Raw genomic sequence first — 14,160 nt, 5'->3', positions numbered from 1 at the left:
TTTCAAAAAAGGGGGTAGAGAGTGGGAGATCGCTGTACATCACAAAGTATTTGACCATTATCCTGGATTTTCATTTTCATCCCATGGATTGGTCAGTAACAATAAATCTGTCCTTTTTAATGTTAAGCTGTGTGTCCCAAATCTGAATAGAACACACTTAAAATAGTTTTGTAAAACAAGCTCCACATTAAGACCCACTAAACCCTTTTTTCACTTATTTAATTTAGATAGAAAAAAAGACCAAACTTTGTGACAAAGCTCATCAACCAATCAAATTTGTAACCTGCATCTTATTAGTTTGCTTTCCTACAGTGAATGAGCAAGATTTGATTTTTGACTGCCTTTGTGCATAAGTAAAATGTACACATTGCTGCATATGGCTAAATCAAAATCCACAACAATCAATCATAAAATGACTGTGGAAACTTTAAGGATTGGAAGGAGAAGGGAAATTAAATACATCTAAGATTGATACCACCATGGCAGCTTTCGTGTGTCTAGATTTTATAGGGGGGAAAAAAATCCAAGAGGTTATACAATTTAATCACTACTTTCCTTCACAGCTGAGCTGATGTGATTTGATTTTTAACTTGTATCATATTTAGTAATGGTCAACAGGTCTTAGTAAAGCCTTTCTCTAGAGAAGGTTAACCTTTGCACCATACTTGTCATCCTTATTGATCTCATAACTCATTGTTGATTAATGAAGCATGGTGGAAAAGGAGGAGGGGGATGCTGTACTAAATGTAACTTTGGTTGTATATCTTTCAAACTGGAATATGACCTCAAACACTGTACAAGACTTAAATATATAAACATAAATGACTTTTTATATGAGGTGCATTCTACAAAATAACATTTGCTGAGAGCTTATTCATTGTGAGACTTCTGAAAGTATTTATATATGAAGCAACACAATTATTTTAACCCCTCCCAATGTGGAGCTGTACACAGCACACCAAGGAAGCAGATTATTAAACACTTAAAGTACCCTTTTAAAAACTGCCAGCCTGAACGCACCAGACTGGTGACTGAAAAATGGTAATGAATTTCTCACAGGGAACCACTTAATGCAACAGCTATTAACTTCTGTGGACTGAAAGTATGCTTGGAAGAGGTTTTATAAAAGTCAAATTCATATTGTGAAAATTATCTTCTGTTCTATTAAAGAAACTTAAATAAATCTTTATTTTTTTTTATTCTCTGTATTTGCAATTTGAGAAAAAGGAAACAAAAAAAGTGTTACATCATTAGTTGATTCCTGTTGAGACAGGAGAATAATGACTTGTTAATGCATTTTGGCACTGTGAAATGTAGCATGGTGCTTTAGCATAGATCTTCGAAAGAAGGTCTGTTGAGATTTCTAATGAAGCACATCTTTGAACCTCAGCATGTATCGTGCTTATGGAAGCTGCCAAATGGTAATGCACTTTTTATGGCTGGGTAGTTGACTTTAAAAATCAACAGTCCCAAACTGAGCAGTATATGGAATATGCCCCCCATTCCCACAACCCCTAAAAACTTCTAACATTCTTTATTGGTGATGCAATCGTCACTGGAAACTATTTCCAGGTGCCAGAAGTGATGGGGACAGACCTTTCCTTGCCCTGGCCATAGTTTGTTGACGTTTTAAGTAAAATTTACTTGTTAAAAAATGACTTGCTTCTCAAGAAAATATAAAATATTGTGAAAAGTGAAGGGCCCTTATGCAGTAAAATATTGTACTAATACATTTTCAGTAATCTGGATTACCTGTGCATTACACCGTGTAACAAATATTTTTATTTTTTTTTTGGTTCCTGGGTAGTAAGTGTTATTTCCTAATTGCTTATGCCTCAAAAGTATAGAAAATGGCTATTATTCCCCACAAACTTTGCTTTTCTGACCAGGACAGTGATATTTTGAAATTTACCTATTTCCAATGAGAAAACGGGCGAATTTGTGTCTTTTCATTCACATAGTCAGAAAAAAACAACATATGAATCCAAATTAACATGTATTTATACTAAAGTAATACAAAAATGACTACAAAAGATTTAGAAGTGAGTAGTTTTTCGAGATTTACGATTATACTGTAAATCACTTTCACGAATCAGCCCCCAAATGTAGTCTCCCATCATGTTCTCGTTATACTGTCCTTCATTGACAGCTCATCCAGGAGCCTCAAAGCCGTGCTGCTCCATAATGGTAACAAGTACCCGTCTCTTCCCCTGGCTCACTCGGTGCACCTCAAAGAGGATTACAACAGCATCAAGACCTTGAAGTATGATGAGTACGGCTGGGACCCCCGGAAGGTGCTGATGCCACCACTGCACATCAAATTGGGCCTTATGAAAGACTTCTTCCCTAAGCTGTCTGAGGCAAAGGTCAAAGCCGGTGTCTTCGTCGGACCACAGATAAAGAAGATCCTGGAGTGCAATGAATTCCCCAAGAAGCTCACTAGTAAGGAGAAAGCGGCTTGGAACAGCTTTGTTGCAGTGGTTCGGGGCTTCCTGGGCAATCACAAGGCCGAAAACTATGTGGGGCTGGTTGAGACTCTGGTGAAGAACTACGGCACAATGGGCTGTAGGATGTCCCTCACAGTCCATATCCTTGATGCTCATCTTGATAAATTCAAGGAGAACATGGGAGCGTACTCGGAGGAGCAAGGCGAACGCTTCCACCAGGATATACTGGACTTTGAACGCCGCTACCAAGGACAGTATAACGAGAACATGATGGGAGACTACATTTGGGGGCTGTGAAAGTGATTTACAGTATAATTGTAAATCTCGAAAAACTACTCACTTCTAAATCTTTTTTTGTATTACTTTGGTATAAATACATGTTAATTTGGATTCATATGTTGTTTTTTTCTGACTTTGTGAACGAAAAGACACAAATTCGCCCGTTTTCTCATTGGAAATAGGTAAATTTCACTGTCACTGTCCTGGTCACAAAAGCAAGGTTTGTGGGGAATAATAGCCATTTTCTATACTTTTGAGGCATAAGCAATTAGGAAATAACACTTACTACCCAGGAACAAAAATTGTGTTACATAGTGTTATCAATATGTAAAATAGCGAGCACAACAGATGGTCTTTCAAAAAGATCACAATTCCTTTTTTACATTAGTAAAGAAATGGTAAAAACTAAATGCTTAGAAATGTTTTAGTTGGGTCCCCGAGTCAGTCCCGCTTGCGAACCAGACCTGCTATTACAGCACCTGAACCCGCAACCCGAAATTTGAACTTAAGTGATGGTTAAATGAGTGCGACGCATATCTGATTATTTCATTTTGGCCCATTCCAACCCTTGTCTGTTTTTCAGGGAACACACAAAATATGCAATGTTAAAAATACATAGCTGAAAGGACTGTTTTAAAATAAGTCCTGTAGTTGTTTTTGTTGTTACAGTACTATATTTTCAACAGAAGTATTTTAATTTAAAACGATATGATTCTAAAAATATCACTTGCCAAAAGACGACACATGGACTGTAATACAGTACATATTTTTAAATCCAGTATGTATTGTAGCAGTATGTAAAATTCCATGAACAACCCAACAGTAAAATGAAATCAAAATGTTACCCAATGCACAGAACTGTGTAAAAAAGTAAAAGGCAATGCAATTTAGCAAAAGATTTACAAAAAAGTTTCCCGAATTAACATTATCCAAAGTCAGTATTCAAAATTGCAGAATATAGTGCTCGATAAGGCCTTAATGTCATAGTTCACTTGCAAATGAAAATGCACAAAAGCAACTAAAGATCACAGATTTAAAAAAAAAAAATACATCACAGTATCTAAATCTGTGTTTGTTATATATACAGTGCCTTGCAAAAGTATTCAGACCCCTGACCAATTCTCTCATATTACTGAATTACAAATGGTACATTGAAATTTCATTCTGTTTGATATTTTATTTTAAAACACTGAAACTCAAAATCAATTATTGTAAGGAGACATTTGTTTTATGTTGGGAGATATTTTTAAGAAAAATAAAAAAACTGAAATAACTTGCTTGCATAAGTATTCAACCTCTGTGCTATGGAAGCTCCCAGTTTACACCGATGAAAGAAATTGCCCTAAGAGGACACAATTACCTTACCATTGGCCTCCACCTGTGAACCATTAAAGTTGCTATCACATTTTCTGGATAAAAACCCCACTGTTGAAGGATCATTTGCCAGGCTGTGAATCTGAAGGAAAATGAAGACCAAAGAGCATTCAGAAGTTAGAGAGAAAGTAATACAAATGCATGATTAGGGAAAGGGTACAAAATAATATCCAAGTGTTTGGATATCCCAGTGAGCACAGTTGGATCAATAATCTGGAAGCTGAAGCTGCATCACACCACCCAGGCACTGCCAAGAAAAGGCCGTCCCTCAAAACTCAGCGCTCAAACAAGTAGGAGACTTGTGAGAGAAGCCACAGAGAGGCCAACAATCACTTTGAAGGAGCTACAGAGTTCAGTGGCTGGGAGTGGAGTAATGGTGCACCAGTCAACCATATTAAGAGCTCTGCATAACACTGGCCTGTATGGGAGGGTGGCAAGAAAGAAGCCGTTATTCAAAAAGTAAGGTAGGTAGGTTTATTCACTCGAACTATGTTGCTGATGACCTGACAATACCTGCAGCCCAGGCACCTGGCTTTCATTGTCAGTGGCTCACACTCCTATTAGACTGACCGGCAAGCGGCAACTTCAGATGAGCGTCTTTCCAGAGTCCAGCCTAAGCCAGCGGTTCTCAACATTTTTTTACTCGCACCCAACTGAAATTTATTTTTTATATCTATCCTGCCCCTGCCCCCACCCCCCTTTTAAATTTAACTATATATATATATATATATATATATATATATATATATATATATATATATATATATAATATATATATATATATATATATATAAAAATAAACTGCCTATATAATATAGTGCGTTTATTTAGCCTCCTGGATAGTCACACTGTCCATTCAATCAAATACATATACACTGTTCATGTTCACTTTTTACACACACGATACAAAAAAATATCAAGCAAGGATTAAGTTAGTTACAAAGGGAGGAAAGAGGAGGATAGAAATAATGTGATAACGCATTAATCAACAAACACAAACTAAATATCGAATTAAACTGATTATATTTATTCTTATTTTTTAAGTAAATGTGAAAATTGTGGCACAATATACACCGTTTAAGAATGACTAGAATTTTTTTTTTATTTTAAACCCGGAGAATTTCCTTTCACTCCCAAGTCCTTATGCACTTTCGCGCCTCAATGAAAACAACACAGACTCTGTTTGGTCCCTGACGTCAGCCTTGGTCCCTGAGTCTGTGTTACAGTGATGCATTATGGAATTTGTAGTTTTCTTGTCTGATGATTGCACCCCAAAAACCCACCAAACACCTACAAATCCCAGGGTGCCATTCTTTTTAAAGCTACCGGTATCTCTTTTTCTCTCTTTAATAACTCGCTGCACTCAAAGGGCGAAATCGGGAGTATCATTTGGCACGTCACTGTTATTACTAGTACGTTATTATTCAAACGTTCACGTGCCCCCCCGGTTGAGAACCTAGGGCCTAAGCCAATCAAATTAGCATTTATTTGGAGGCGGGAGGAGCAATGAGGGGATCTTGACATTTAACCCTTTGTGGAGCGGATAAAATGACTTGACAAAAGACATTTCAGATTTATCAAAATTATTGGTAGGGACAATTCAACGTTTCCTTGACATTGGTAGGGACATGCCCCTACTGTCCCTAGCTAAATCTACGCTGGTGCATCAGAGGAAATGCCTCTTGAACCTTGGCAAGACCATTTATTGCCTGTTTCTCATGGGGACAAGTGTTGGAAAGAAATATTTTATTGGAAACAACCCAAGCACCAAAGAAATGTGTAAATAATGCCCTAGGGCCATTACCGCTTAACATTTGATGATGACTTCTGGGTTGTTGTATGTCAAAGACAGATCTGAATTACTTGATTTCATGTATACAACAAACTCCCTCAAGGTGAGGCCATAGTTAGTTATTTGATACCACATTTTTAAAATTGATTTTTGTGCTTACTGGAAATTTGGCATTCTGGTGCACAGGTTATAATAATAATCTTTATTTTTAATAGTGTCTTTCACAATAAAAATTGCCGCAAAGCGCTTCACATGAATAAAAACATCATAAAAACTTTGGTATAAAGTTTCAGATTCGGGTGTCACTACCACCGGAGTTATAGGCATACCTAGAACCGCCATGAGCCGTCAATTTGACGGCCTTATTAAAAACAATAATGTTATAATGAAAGGGCAAACAATCAGATTTATGTTGTAGTTTTATCCAGCCACGTCACAAAGCATCTACACAACCAAAATAATATAATGGACATTTGAACAGAAAACTATTTATATACATGAAGCGCAACTGCAAAAAACAATACAAAATGTAATAAACATTTGAACAGAGATTACTGTATATTCAGGTATATTATATACTATACAACCAAAGCTATGGGTTTATATACCTATACAGACCTAAAATATGCATAGGCTATACGCAGCTGAGTGCATAAAAAACAACCACCTGTGAACAGAAATGCGTGGGTATATTATGATCGTACAAAACTGTACAAACGAAATAAAGAACAGAAAATTCAAAATAAATGTGTTTATGTAGCCTATAGACATAAAAAGGATTGTATTTGCAAACTATGTAAATAAAAAACAAACATTTGGACATAACTGCTTTTATACAGACATAATTGAAATACAGTAACGTTTGTAATTAAATGGAATGGGGTTTACAATCACAAGATGCTATCAAAGAAGCTAAAGTGCTCTCCTAAATCACATACCTGCATGCAGTGCACTGTCTTCTTACAATTTGGGTACCACTAAAGTGTGTTACCATTGCATTTGTTGGCTCGCACGGGGGTCGATACAGTACCTTTAGCGCATACCTGCTTTGCACTTTTCTATACAAAATGATTCTTTGCCTAGCTGCAATAGGATATACAGTATAGTTTCTCCTAGTTATTGTTTCTGCATTTCTTAAAGAATAAAAGCATGAAGTACCCCATGCCACCTGGTCTAAAATGTCAACTCCATACTTGGTTGTATTCACAGTTGAATTTATGTAAGGGCTGCAGATTGATCTAATCAGTTCAATACATCGCCGGCATGGTCCTGACTGATATATAATACTATACTGTAAGTGAAATACTGTTATTTCTATGTAGCCGTCAATTTGACAGCATCTGGCGGGTCTAGGTAAGAGGGGATTCTAACTTTTTCATTTATGCAATCCTGCCTTTCAAACGCCGTCAGGGTATTTAATACAAGTATTTAGGAAAAGTCAAGAACAGACAACCGCGTATCTTTCACACATGCAGATTAATTTCAGTTTTAAAAGTGAAAACTGTCAAATTGATGGCCTTGGCGGTTCCAGTGTTAAAGGGGAAACATCCATTTTGTAATGGTTAATATTCCTATTTCAGGGAACAAAGATAATAACCTAATGTTTTAACTTTCCGACCTGTGTTTTGTGTTTTGAGCAAAAATCTAAAATGGCCAGGAAGGATGAACAGTCACAAAACTCCAATTCTGACAGTAAGAGGAATGTTATGCAAATGAAGTGGGCACCTAATTAATGTATGCCATGTACAAAAATCTAAAGGGTTGATGTGGTTGGATTGAGTATTTTCCATCTAAAATGGTTCCGCCGGTTTCAAAGTCCTAATGGAGATGGGAATGTATTTCAAACAGACCCCATGCTAAAATAAAAAGTCTGCTGTGGGTGGAGTGACTCTGATTATAAGTAGAGCTCTGTGTTTTTCGCAAATACGAAATAAAACGAAATGCAACATATAAAGTGAAATGCAAATATAAAACGAAAACTCATTATAAAGCAAACATAGAAATACATTTTATATTGGGAGGTTTATACGAAAAGTACTTATAAATAAATACTATTTGGCAATTGTATTTTGTATTAGTATGTAATTCTTTATTTTATTTCAAGTCGTGCAAACTTTTGCACTGGAGCAAATGCTGTTCTGGTTTTGAATTATTTTGAATGAATGAATCTGCTTTGCTTGGTGTTTTAAATACTGAGAAACCCCAAGCTTGTATACCGGAGTCCTGATTCAGTGCAATTGGATTGAAACACAATTGTATGTGCAATTATGATGACGGACCCACAATTGGGCAGTGTAAATAATATATATATATATATATATATATATATATATATATATATATATATATATATATGTATATATGTATATATATATATATATATGTATATATATATATATATGTATATTTATTTTATCTTACTGTATTTTTATAGAGGGCAGTATGTACTGTAAATAGGCAGTTAATTAAAGAGTGGGGGACTTCTGGGAGCCCAATGTGCTGCTAGAGATTTCTGAGATTTGAGGACAAAATAGATAATGGTGCTGCTTTGCCAAAATGAAAAATAAATAAATGTATTTATTTCATTTATTGCATTTATATAGCACTTTTTATACAAGTGTCGCAAAGCACTGTACAGTACATGAAAAAAAAGAACAAACCATAATGCATTTGTATACATAAATGAATAAACATAAATACATGTCTTTTATTTTATTTATTTATATATTTATTTATGTATTCATTTTAATTGGTATTTATTTTTCATTTTGGCATAACCAGGTAACTACAGACCAATAAGCCTGACTCCTATTATATGTAAACTTATGGAAACTATAATAAAATCAAAAATGGAAAATTACCTATATGGTAACAGTATCCTGGGAGACAGTCAGCATGGTTTTAGGAAAGGGAGATCATGTCTAACTAACCTGCTTGATTTTTCTAAGGATGCAACATTGACACTGGATAATTGCAAAGCATATGACATGGTTTATTTGGGTTTCCAGAAAGCTTTTGACAAAGTCCCGCATAAAAGATTAATTCTCAAACTGAATGCAGTAGGGATCCAAGGAAATGCATGCACATGGATTAGGGAGTGGTTAACATGTAGAAAACAGAAAGTACTGATTAGAGAAGAAACCTCAAATGGAGCGAGGTAACCAGTGGTGTACCACAGGGATCAGTTAGGCCCTCTGCTATTCCTAATCTACATTAATGACTTAGATTCTGGTATAGTAAGCAAACTTGTTAAATTTGCAGACAACACAAAAATAGGAGGAGTGGCAAACAGTGATGCAGCAGCAAAGGTCATCCACCTAGAATATTGTGTTCAGTTCTGGTCACCTCGTTCTAATCTGTTAACTGGACATACACACATTAAAAAATGTTCCTGAAAATTACCATGAATCTATTAAATCAAGTACATTTTACAACCTCTTGTGGCTAAACTTAAGTATCCAGACTAAAACTTAGTATCCGGACCTCCTCCTTATCCACCCTAAAGCAGTGAAAAGCTGTAGAAGCATTTGGTTTGCCTTTCGGTTGTTTAAAGTTAAGCCTTCACTGTTTGCTGTATTGCTGTATTTTGGTCTCATCTAACAGTGGAAGAAAACTTTTCTAATTTGAGAACAAACAATATAAGCCCAAGGGTCTATTGAAAGCAAACCATTAGATCATTTACTTTCCCCTTTGAAAATGCATATAAAAAGGTTGTTTTGAAACCTCAAGCATAGTGGCACTTTGATTTATAATTAATTTTATTGTAGTTTTTATGACGTCTGGTTAATTGAAACCAATGTGCAATGAGATGTAATTGTGCTGCTCTTTGAATTAGCCTGCAGGACACCACTGAAAATAAGATGAAGAATCTCAAAGGACAGTTTCTGCCTTACAAAATCAGTTACTTAAAATAAGCAAAGTGATGTGCTGGAAATAATATGCCAAAGGCTTGTTCCAACCAGAGCTTTTGGTATAACAGGCATATTTTGGACTGATGTTTGGACCGTAGGTCACTGCTGCAACTCTCTGGTCCTTAGCACTGACATGCTTTCATTTATTTGTTTACCTGAGTATTGCAGCAAGCAGGATTCAGAATGTTCCTTAACTTTGGGGGCTTTTTCAGTCTTGATGGTCTGCCTATCTAGGGTTGAAAGCCACCAGTCTAATTATATTTTGGTGCATCTCCCTCTAGGGATCAGACAATATTGGTATCCCCACTGTTCTTGTCATCAGGGTACAACCTGTCACATGAAATTAAAATAACACAGAAAAACAAATGTTTAATACTTCCCTGCATGCAGTATGTATGAATAACACCAGGCATTCATTTTAAATATATTTTCTTTATTTTTAGAACCATTTTTAAAAGACAATGGGGGTTATTTTCAAAGGAGATAGTGCTATGCACCATTATTTAGACTGTTTTTTCTGCACCTCTGTTTTTCCACCACAGATGTTGTGAGTATTTTCAGCAGGAATCTAGCCACTAGTTTGGTTCATTAGTTATTCAGCCGCTTTCTTTTTGGAGGAATATATAATCTAAGAATCAGTCATTCAAAATAAACAGGTAAAACAGTTGCTTATGAGTGTCATCTGCAAACTCTGTTGTAAAGTTCATTGTGGAGCAAACAGTTTTTTCCATATGCTTGGTTTATGTACTGATAATGTATGTCAAACATAAGTAGCCTACATGATGATGATGATGATGAGAATTTTTACAAACCAAGAATATTAAATTTAAGAGCTGATGAGTGTTTTCATTGACTTCTAGTTAAATGAATCTAACTAAAAAACATAAACCTTTTCCACATATCTCACTGTATCGTATGATTTAAACCATACAGCTTAATCTTCCGTGAATGTACAAAAGCTGGGACAGCCACAAAGTTGGCTTTCTAATAAACTGGAAAAATGTATCTCTAAACAAAACTATGTAGCCCATACAAGGTTGTGACAGGGAGCGAGAGGATCGGAGCTCCAAATCTCCCTCCCAACCCAAGAGGGCGCTAAACAGAGGTACTCGCACACCTGTACCGAGACAGGCCGGCTTGGAGAGAGGGGCGGAAATGGAAGTCGACCATCTTAGTGCAGGACGAAATTACCATATTAGGGAACAAGATTACTGTGATCAGCTGTGCTGCACATTAGACAACTGGCAGGGGTGCTGAGTTGCGCTGATCCTGGGGTGGAGTCTCCTAGTATAGAAGGGCTGTCATTTTGTAAGTGCGGGGCCTTTGAGGTAACACTGAAACTTTGTTGCTGAGGTGTGTGTGTGTGTTTATTGTCAGGACTGGGGTCAGAGTGATCTGTCACGCCAAGGAGCTGCTGCACTACTGCCAGCACTTTCACCTTGGACATCACACACCCCGCACTACTGAACTGGACACTTTAACACCTGCACTTTCCAGCACCAAAGAGCTGAGAGGGACTCGCTCTATTGGGACCTGTGATTTTTTAGTTTTGTTTCTTTGGACTGTGTTCCCCGTCAAAGCACGCACCTCTACCATTGTGAGGTTGTTTGCACCTGTACCCGTGATTCTGTGATGTCTGTTCCACCACTACACTGTCACACGTGGTGTCTGAAGAGATGGATCCAACTGTCTTGGCGATGTTATTGACTAGTTAATCTTCTGTTTCTTTTCTAGTCTTTTTAGATTTTTAATAACAATGTTCTGAGACAAACATTCTTTTTCCTTTATTTATAGTCCTTCTCTTTGGAACCCAAACTCCTCAATCCAATTTTGTCACTCCCCCCTATTGTGTGGTGTGTAACATTTCTTGGAACAGGTGAAACTGGCAGTGTGACAAACTGTTGCGAATGCTGTTAGGAGCCTCTCCTGATGTTCTGCTTCAGGGCTGCCATATGTAGCTAATGCATTCAAATTGAATTTAAATGTTTGAAAATCTAAATGATATTAGGATAATTAGAACAACAACGCATTAAGGCCAAAATGGACCATTGAATATTAGTTATTGTAATAATGTTTTTTTTTCTTGTGAGTTACCAAAATTTAAGTCACCAGCTTGGGTCATTTAATAAGAGATTGAACATCACAACAGATTATTTTGTTTGGCTTCTGAGATGGTGTCTGCGCTCAGATATGAACAGGTGAATACCTATGGGTCTTTTATTCTAAAAGACAATGCATCTTAATATTGCTGGCTTTTAACTATTAATTCTTCTGGTGTTTCAAATAGGTCTGAAGTTTACAATATATAATTATAAAGGAAGTGAAGATCCACCTCCTGTTTTAAATTATTAAAATGCCCCATATTGTTAAGAACATCTTAAATGGTTCTGGATTTATGTCATGAAATGTTTAAAATGTCACTGGACTGTTCTCTCCATTTTATGCATTCCTCTTCCGCAACATCTGTCTGTGTGTGTACTCCACCTGTCTATCGTCTATCTGTCTGCACACAAACAAGTGCACACATGATACTGTGGCGAACCTCGGTTCCTACAAGCAGGGGCTTCTAGCAGGCGGAGGTCGGACGGAAAGCTAGGACCTCCTGCTTTGAAGCATAGCGTCAATACCGCTGTACAAAAGAGCTGGGCTCACTTGCAAGAGCAGATATCAGGCTTATGTGTTCATTTTTTAGATTGCGTCACTACGAGCCATGACCCCTATCCCCGTGCATGCTACAATACTATTGGGAAGTTAAGATATCAGGCTTGTATGTTCATTTTTAGATTGCGTCACCTATGAGCCATGACTCCTACCTGCAGTGGTCAATATATGCACTCTCCATAACTTCCTCCAGAAAGTCTCATACATGGGATTGATCAAAGCAGGCCTTTAAATATGTATTTTATTTCCCTTAGAGTTGTAAAACATGTTACCGTTGCCTCCTAATCATTAACATTTCAATTTTAAAAGTACATAGGTTTACATACAGACGTGCTCAAATTTGTTGGTACCCCTCCACAAAAAACGAAGAATGCACAATTTTCTCTGAAATATCTTGAAACTGACAAAAGTAATTGGCATCCACCATTGTTTATTCCATATTTAATAGAAATCAGACTTTGCTTTTGATTTTTTATTCAACATAATGTTGTAAATAATAAAACAAATGAAAATGGCATGGACAAAAATGATGGGACCGCTAACCTAATATTTTGTTGCACAATCTTTAGAGGCAGTCACTGCAATCAAACGTTTTTTGTAGCTCTCAATGAGACTTCTGCACCTGTTAACAGGTAGTTTGGCCCACTCTTCCTGAGCAAACTGCTCCAGCTGTCTCAGGTTTGATGGGTGCCTTTTCCAGACTGCAAGTTTCAGCTCTTTCCATAGATGTTCGATAGGATTCAGATCAGGACTCATAGAAGGCCACTTCAGAATAGTCCAATGTTTTGTTCTTATCCATTCTTGGGTGCTTTTAGCTGTGTGTTTTGGGTCATTATCCTGTTGGAGGACCCATGACCTGCGACTGAGACAGAGCTTTCTGACACTGGGCAGTACGTTTCGCTCCAGAATGCCTTGATAGTCTTGAGATTTCATTGTGCCTTGCACAGATTCAAGGAACCCTGTGCCAGGCGCAGCAAAGCAGCCCCACAACATAACCGAGCCTCCTCCATGTTTTACTGTAGGTATGGTGTTCTTTTCTTTGAAAGCTTCATTTTTTCGTCTGTGAACATAGAGCTGATGTGACTTGCCAAAAAGCTCCAGTTTTGAGACATCTGTCAAAGGACATTCTCCCAGAAGGATTGTGGCTTGTCAATATGCATTTTAGCAAATTCCAGTCTGGCTTTTTTACGTTTTTCTTTCAAAAGTGGAGTCCTCCTGGGTCGTCTTCCATGGAGCCCACTTTCACTCAAAAAGCGACGAATGGTGTGATCAGAAACTGACGTACCTTCACCTTGGTGTTCAGCTTGTATCTCATTGGCAGTTATCCTTGGTTCTTTTTTTACCATTCGCACTATCCTTCTGTTCACTCTGGAGTCGATTTTCCTCTTGCGGCTACGCCCAGGGAGGTTGTCTACAGTTCCATAGACCTTAAACTTCTTAATATTTGCAATTGTTGTCACAGGAACATCAAGCTGCTTGGAGATGGTCTTGTAGCCTTTACCTTTACCATGCTTGTCTATTATTTTCTTTCTGATCTCCTCAGACAACTCTCTCCTTTGCTTTCTCTGGTCCATGTTCAGTGTGGTGCACACAATGATACCAAACAGCACAGTGACTACTTTTCTCCATTTAAATAGGCTGAATGACTGATTACAAGATTGGAGACATGTGTGATACTAATTAAAGAAACTAATTA

General features: G+C 37.1%; 1 protein-coding gene across 15 annotated transcripts in view; it reads left to right on the top strand.

Annotated features, from left to right (window-relative positions):
* The window catches only part of LOC117402914 (receptor-type tyrosine-protein phosphatase kappa-like), a 206,625-nt gene that overhangs the window by 52,553 nt on the left and 139,912 nt on the right, over positions 1-14,160 (top strand). The gene's annotated exons all lie outside the window — the stretch shown is intronic.

This window comes from Acipenser ruthenus, chromosome 5 (genome assembly GCF_902713425.1).
Source record: "Acipenser ruthenus chromosome 5, fAciRut3.2 maternal haplotype, whole genome shotgun sequence".
In the NCBI taxonomy this organism is placed as follows: domain Eukaryota; kingdom Metazoa; phylum Chordata; class Actinopteri; order Acipenseriformes; family Acipenseridae; genus Acipenser; species Acipenser ruthenus.
This window is presented reverse-complemented; position numbering and strand designations above follow the sequence as displayed.